Below are 7224 nucleotides of genomic sequence, written 5' to 3'. Positions count from 1 at the left end.
GATGACACTCGCCGGTTGCTATGGGAGATCACGTGACGATGCTGCCAATGAGGCTGGTTTCCACTTTCAGAGTCCCACTAACATCTAAACCAGACAGACACACTCTCATACACTCTGAACCACTTGTTTTTAAATAGAGTAGATGATAGTCTTTACAGCAGTTCTAATTTAAGAGCATATGTGGTGTTTAGAGTCAACTTTCTCAATTTACTTAATTTTATTTCTGATCTGATAAGTAACCTACTAGCATGTCAACTTATTTTAGATTCACTGGTGACTCATTAAATGTTTGCCGATCTCATTTATAAAATGCTGTAAAGCTTTAATCATTGGTGCATGAAGTAAAAATACTTCATAACAAGTAAAAGTACTGCATTCAAAATCCTATGTAAGTAAAAGCACAGAAGTGTTATCAGCAAAATGTACTCAAAGTATCAAAGTGAAAGTCCTTGTTCTGCAGAAAAATGGTCCCTGTCAGTGATATATTATTATATATGATATTATTATAACATTGTTAATACTGATGCATCATTAGGTAAGCAGCATTTTAGTGTTGTAGCTGGTTGAGGTGCAGCCAGTTTTAACTACTTTATATACAGTTAGGTAGTTTAGTCCAGTGGTCCCCAACCTAGGGGTCGGGCCCCTCCAAATGGTCACCAGACAATTCTGAGGGGTGATGAGATGGAGAGGAAAGAAAACAAAAACAAAGTTCTGCTACAAATTTGTATTCACATTTTTGGTCTTTACTCAAATCTTTGCCTCTTTGTGAAATATTGGATTTTCTTACCTTTGTGGCCCTTGAACAGTTATTTAAATGAAACCATCTGAGAAATGTCTCTTTGGTGGACCTGCTAACAATTCAGTTTAATCCAGTGGTGCTCCAAATAACCACTTATTATGACAACAAGACATTTCACTGTTTATAGGCTAATGGAATACATACATATATATATATATATATATATATATATATATATATATATATATATCAAACAAATTTAAATATTCATCAAAGATAACACAAGTAAACACAAAATGCAGTTTATAAATGAAGGTTGTTATTATTAAGGGAAAACAAAATCCAAACCTACATGGCCCTTTGTGAAATAGTGATTGCCACCTAAACCTAAAAACTCACTTGCCTCAGTTAAGGTCAGTGTTCATGACTCCACCATAAGAAAGAGACTGTGCAAAAAAACAGCCCCAGACCATCACACTAGCACCAACATATTTTACTGTTGGCGGTTTAATGTTGTTTTTTTTTAAATGTGGTGTTACTTTTACTCCAGATGCAATGGGAGACACACCTTCCAAAAAGTTCAACTTTGTCTTGTCAGTCCACAGAGTATTTTCCCAAAAGTCTTGGGGATCATCAAGGTGTTTTCTGGCAAAAATGAGACGAGCCTTAATGTTCTTTTTGCTCAGCAGTGGTTTTCGTCTTGGAACTCTGCCATGCAGGCCATTTTTGCCCAGTCTCTTTCTTATGGTGGAGTCATGAACACTGACCTTAACTGAGGCAAGTGAGGCCTGCAGTTCTTTGGATGTTGTTGTGGGGTCTCTGAATGGCTGAAGAAGAACAAAATGAAGACTTTGGAGTGGCCTAGTAAAAGTCCTGACCTGAATCCTATTGAGATGCTGTGGCATGACCTTAAAAAGGCAGTTCATGCTCGAAAACCCTCCAATGTGGCTGAATTACAACAATTCTGCAAAGATGAGTGTGCCAAAATTCCTCCACAGCGCTGTAAAAGACTCACTGCAAGTTATCGCAAACGCTTGATTGCAGTTGTTGCTGCTAAGGGTGGCCCAACCAGTTATTAGGTTTAGGTGGCAATCACTTTTTCACACAGGGCCATGTAGGTTTGGATTTTGTTTTCCCTTAATAAAATTAAAAACATTTAAAAACTGCATTCTGTGTATACTTGTGTTATATCTTTGACTAATATTTAAATTTGTTTGATGATCTGAAACATTTAAGTGTGACAAACATGCAAAAAATATGAAATCAGGAAGGGGGCAAACACTTTTTCACACTATTACTATATAGTAAAATTAAACACTATAAATATTATTCACTGTCTTAGATATTGTAGGCAATAATAGTTAATAGCAAAATTAAAGCAGGCAGAATAGTGAAAACTGTAATGTCCCAAGAGAGCTGTAATGGAAAGTGACTTTACTAAGTGACAGTACTGCTGATTAATGCAATCAGTATTGTGTGTGTGTGTGTGTGCGTGTGTGTGTGTGTGTGTGTGTGTGTGTGCTTTTTTGAGTTTATATTTTTGGTAAACTAACTGTGTGGGAGTACTCATAGAGATGTTGGTGCTGTATATTGTCACTATGTGGTATCCATCAAGTTAAATATAAAACTGTAGGATCTTGAAACAACTGATCTGCTAAAAAAATATGCATTTAAAAAAATATATACCATATTTGTTTGCTTTTACTGACTCATGGCATCAAAATCGTTATAGAATATGTGAAGACCTCCCAGTTAGTTTACCAGGAGGCGCTTCAGCTGCAGGTCCTCTGTGGCCCTCTTGTGGAAAAGTGGAAAACTATTTTTGCCAGGACACAGCATCATTTCCACATTTTCTATTAGTGTGTGGACAATACACAAGCCACCTCTTAAGTGAAACTAATTAGAGCTACATTAACTCCATACAAAAGATAATCACAAATGGTATATTTTCTCAAAAGTTTATCTTCTATATTTATGACATAAGTGTGGTGGCTTTGCTTGCTGCTTCTCATTGCCCTCTATGGTGTTGAAGTATCACACAACATGTCACACCTGGCCTAATTTTGTTGCATTAACTGCTCATATTCATAACAGATATTTTTTTCACTACCAGAGTTGACCAGTAAGAGGAGCCATGTTTCTGCCTCAAGATGTGATAAAGATTGGGAGTCTTGCTACTTGAGGATCACTGATAAATACATTAGGAAGGAAGAGGAGAAGAATGTTCTGTGTATTTTTCTTTTGGTGGACAACTGTCCTGTTCAAATAAGCAACAGGAGATACAGATACGCAACTGTGAAACTGCTGATCATTTTGAAATGTACAGTACGTATAACATGAAACTTACAGGAAAGTCAGAGGTTAGACTTGGCAGACCAGCAGAACAGTTTCCCTTCAGCTGGCAGGGGTTCAGAGTCTTTCTCAAGAACACTTGAGCATGATGCTGGACACAGGAGGTTGAACCCAGGGTCTCTAAATTGTCCTGCCACACGGAAATGTCTCAGTTGGTTCAAAGGTGTCAGTATGCAAACAGTCATTATTTTGACCTATAGACATTTTGGGGACAGTCAACATTTCATTTCAAAACCTGCTAAGGTCGGACCACAATGACACAAATAATATAACCAGCACTTACCTTCCCTTAAAAAAACCAAAGACTTTTAGATCAGTTTTTTATTAAAGCAAGTGCGCTTTGGAGGCTACAAAGTGGACAATATTGGTGGTTATGCAGAATAAATGTAGTGTATGCTCATCCAATTTACACACAGTGACAATCAAAATCCAGGAGGGTGCATAATGACAATATAATATAAACATTTTGAGTCATTATTTATGCATTTACTTATTTATGCATAGCATTTATGTGGTGCTAAATGGCTGTGTGCAGCATACAGGAATGCTCACTTGTTTTTGTATACGTGTGTGCACATGTGTACAGGGTCAATCTGGTGAAATGTGGAGGTAAAACAAGGATTCTTCCTTTATCGAGTCATGACCATTTGCATCTGCAGACATTCTCTGATATAGTAAGACACAAGGTTGAGGTTTTTCTTCCAAAAAAGACCAGAGACACAACAGAATTAGCTGCATTGAACCATGTGTGTCAAGTCTCTGTGGCAGTGCCTTCAAGAAAATGCATGTAAACAGCAATACAGTTGACTAAAATGTTTTTTTTTTTACCCAGGCATATGTTGAAAATACAAGTAAATAAAAAACAGATAAAGTAAGAGAGCTTGATTTAATTTATCATAATTAATATTATATTTTTTTCCCACTTTGTTTGTTCTCTTTTGACTGGCCGAGCTTTGCATGGTGGACGCGAGATGGACAGAACCCAAACCAAAGGTGCCTACTCGGTGTGTTTGTTGCCCATTTACATTCACCAGCATCTCTGCATTGCTCTCTTTTCCTCTTGTTTCACACCAGGATGCCAAAACACACACCTGTAGATGTTTGAGACAACAAATTGAGCGATAACATGGGTCACAGATAACATCTGTGTGTGTAGGGGCAAGTGCCTATTTGTTTGTGTTTTGTGTAGCCACAAAGGTTTTAAGACATTTTACAGTATTCATGCTGAGAACCCTAGAAACTGAGACCCCACTGTTCAAATGCTTATTTACAAAATTTCTGAAAGTCTTTAGACATGAGCTAAATAATATATTTAAATAATATACACACAATGTGAAAAAGAAATTGCAGTTTCTTTCTACAAGGAATAAACAAATATATCCAGGAGCAAACAAAATGGAGAAATATCTAAACTACTACTACTGCTACTGTTATTTAGTATTAATAAAATAACAGCAGGGTGACAGCAGGTTGATGTAATAAGAGTGTGTGCTGCCAAATCAAGCTGAATGATGTGAAATATACTAAGTTCCTAAAGAATGTTGTTTTTAGACCATCTTATTAAAGTAGAGACTGAAACTAAAATAGCTATTAATTGTGACAGTATTTCATTAACCATCAGTGCTGTATAGAATATGCTTTGCAGAGCTTAAACACTTCTGTCCTTTTACATGTGCAGATGTGCACTGCAGCAGCTCTCTCTCACACACTAGGCAGTGGACATGAACTAAGATGAACAGCCAGGTAGATGAAACAGAGAGACACCTGTTCAAAGACTCACTACCTGTCAAGCTGCTGGAATTGAGATGGCTATGCCTTCAATGCTCGCAATAAACACAGTAATCAAGGCAGACATTTCACCAGCACTAAATGCCTAATACACAACGCAAGTCTTAAAATAACAATTAGCGTAGAAATAGAGGAGGGGTGATTATAAATTCCATTCAGGAAAGAGTCTTGGCTGTAAGCTGGGAGGTGGCAGGGAGATGTCGGGGAGTCATGCGGCTCTGAGATGGGGGGGCAGCGGTTTTTGCAATCAGCGTTAAATAGAGCAGTTTTGTGCCTGTGTGATTGTCAAGTGGGCCATTACTCGTTGATAAGAGCACTTTTTCCTTATGTCGCTCTGATTGGGCTGAGCATGCTGCTCCCTCTCGCATGCTGTCCCAATGCAATCAGGCCCCTCTTTCACTGCACTGCCATTTTCACTGCTGTGATTTTCACCCAATCCCCCATTGGCCCCCAGCCAATGCAACCCCGTTCTCAACCCCCCCATCCCTCCTCCAGCACCCCACCTCCCCCTTCAGATTCGATGAGTACCCATTTACAGCAAGGAGAAAAGGTCATGCCAAACTCGTTGTGTCAATTGTAAACCACCCCAATTCGGACTGATTTCAATGAAATAAATGAGTAGTTGCAGCCCCAAAGAAAGCAAAGGTCCATGTGGAGGTAGCAAATTAGAAGATTTTCTCAGAGGCTCGCCGGGGCCAAATGCTCATCGCTTCTCTTGGAGAGAGTCTCCCACATTCCTTATTCTCACTATATTTGGGTATCCTGTGTATCTTCTTTGATGAATCTTTACAAAGTAAAAAAAAAAGAAAAAGAAAAATAAAGAGATCACTTTGGATGTAGAAAAATGCTGAATGTGCCAATTTTGTATCATGTAAGGATGAAAATTTGCTGATGCAAAGAACCAAAAAAGTATATATAAAAATATTATATAAAATATTTTCAACAATCATCCTTACTACATTTCTTGTTCGGAGATATAGCATAATGTACTCCAGAGGCTTTGTGGGTTAGTGAGAGTGATTCTGTTTGTCAAAGAAAAAGTACTAGGCTCTACTTCTTAACTGTATTACTGTCATGTTCTTTCCTTAAGCACTTTTGTTACCCTTATGTTTTGTTGACATTGGCTTTACTTCCTGTTTGCTTGGTGCCTCACAGACTCCACTGCTGTATGCATGAAAATAATAACTGCAAAATGAACAAATTATTTTAAAACCCAAAATGTAGAAAACTATTGAAGTGGTAACTCTTCCTTTGGATACAAACAGGAATTGCTCATTTGATGAAGGCGACAAAATACAGAAATGACCATAACCAGATACCATAAATGTTTCTAGGAAGACTTCCACAGTGAATAAAAGGTGAGTGTCAATTCTAATAATGGGAAAAAAATGCTGCTAAAATTCACTGTTAATGGCAGCTTTTGTTAAATAGGTCTGTTGCTATAACACTACAAGTTCTTAGTTGCATAATTCTTCAGTGACCCATTTTGCCATCGTCTTGCATACCATTGTAATCACTGACCTACTTTCTACCTCTCATACCTAACGATGGAGTATTTATAGATCGTACTGTATACACCCAGCAGCCTCACACACAGCCAGACATACGTAAAGCAGCAGAGCAGAGGAACAAGTCTGTAAGTATGCTGACAGATGAGACGTTTTTGTCTGGGTCCACATCATGCAAAACATTTATGAAGTCAGCCATGCAATGTGGAAAATGAAAACATGCAACTGTTACACACTCAGATTTACATCTTTCCCAACATCTGCAGTCATATCAGGTATTCTACAGATGGTGCGTTTGTCATTTCATGACAAAATGGTATTATTTGTTTTGATATTATACTTCACAGTAACACTGTCTTGGTGGCATTACATCTCTCCTCTCACCTTTGACCTCTCCATCTGAACTCATCACCGTGGCCAAAATAAAGCAGCTTTTCAGGACTTTTTTTGTACTTTTAAGTGTTGCAGTGCTCAAAGAGTTCTGCAGTAATAAGTATTCAGGGAGGAGTGGGTGTCTCGCAGGCTGCTTTAGTGAACTGTTTGCTCTGCAGCATGGAACGCTTGAGATGTGTTATCTGAGAAAGAGCATTCATCTCAAAAAGGTGGAACAGGACACATCTCGATGGAGGCACGCTAACTCCTTTATCCCTCTGCGATGGTGCGATACGGACGCAGACTCATGCTGGTGCAGGTCGGACTGTTATCCCGTCAGAACAGAAATGAGTCTTTTGCTCTGTGTGTGTGTGTGGCGGTGACGATGGGTGGGATTGCGTGAGCGACTGGGTTGAATGACTAACTGAAAAAAAAGATTTAAAAAAAAAACAACAAGTAAGCAAC

Source organism: Siniperca chuatsi, linkage group LG6 (assembly GCF_020085105.1).
Source record: "Siniperca chuatsi isolate FFG_IHB_CAS linkage group LG6, ASM2008510v1, whole genome shotgun sequence".
NCBI classification, from domain to species: Eukaryota; Metazoa; Chordata; class Actinopteri; order Centrarchiformes; family Sinipercidae; genus Siniperca; species Siniperca chuatsi.
The sequence above is the reverse complement of the archived record's forward strand: the minus strand, read 5'-3'. Positions refer to the sequence as shown.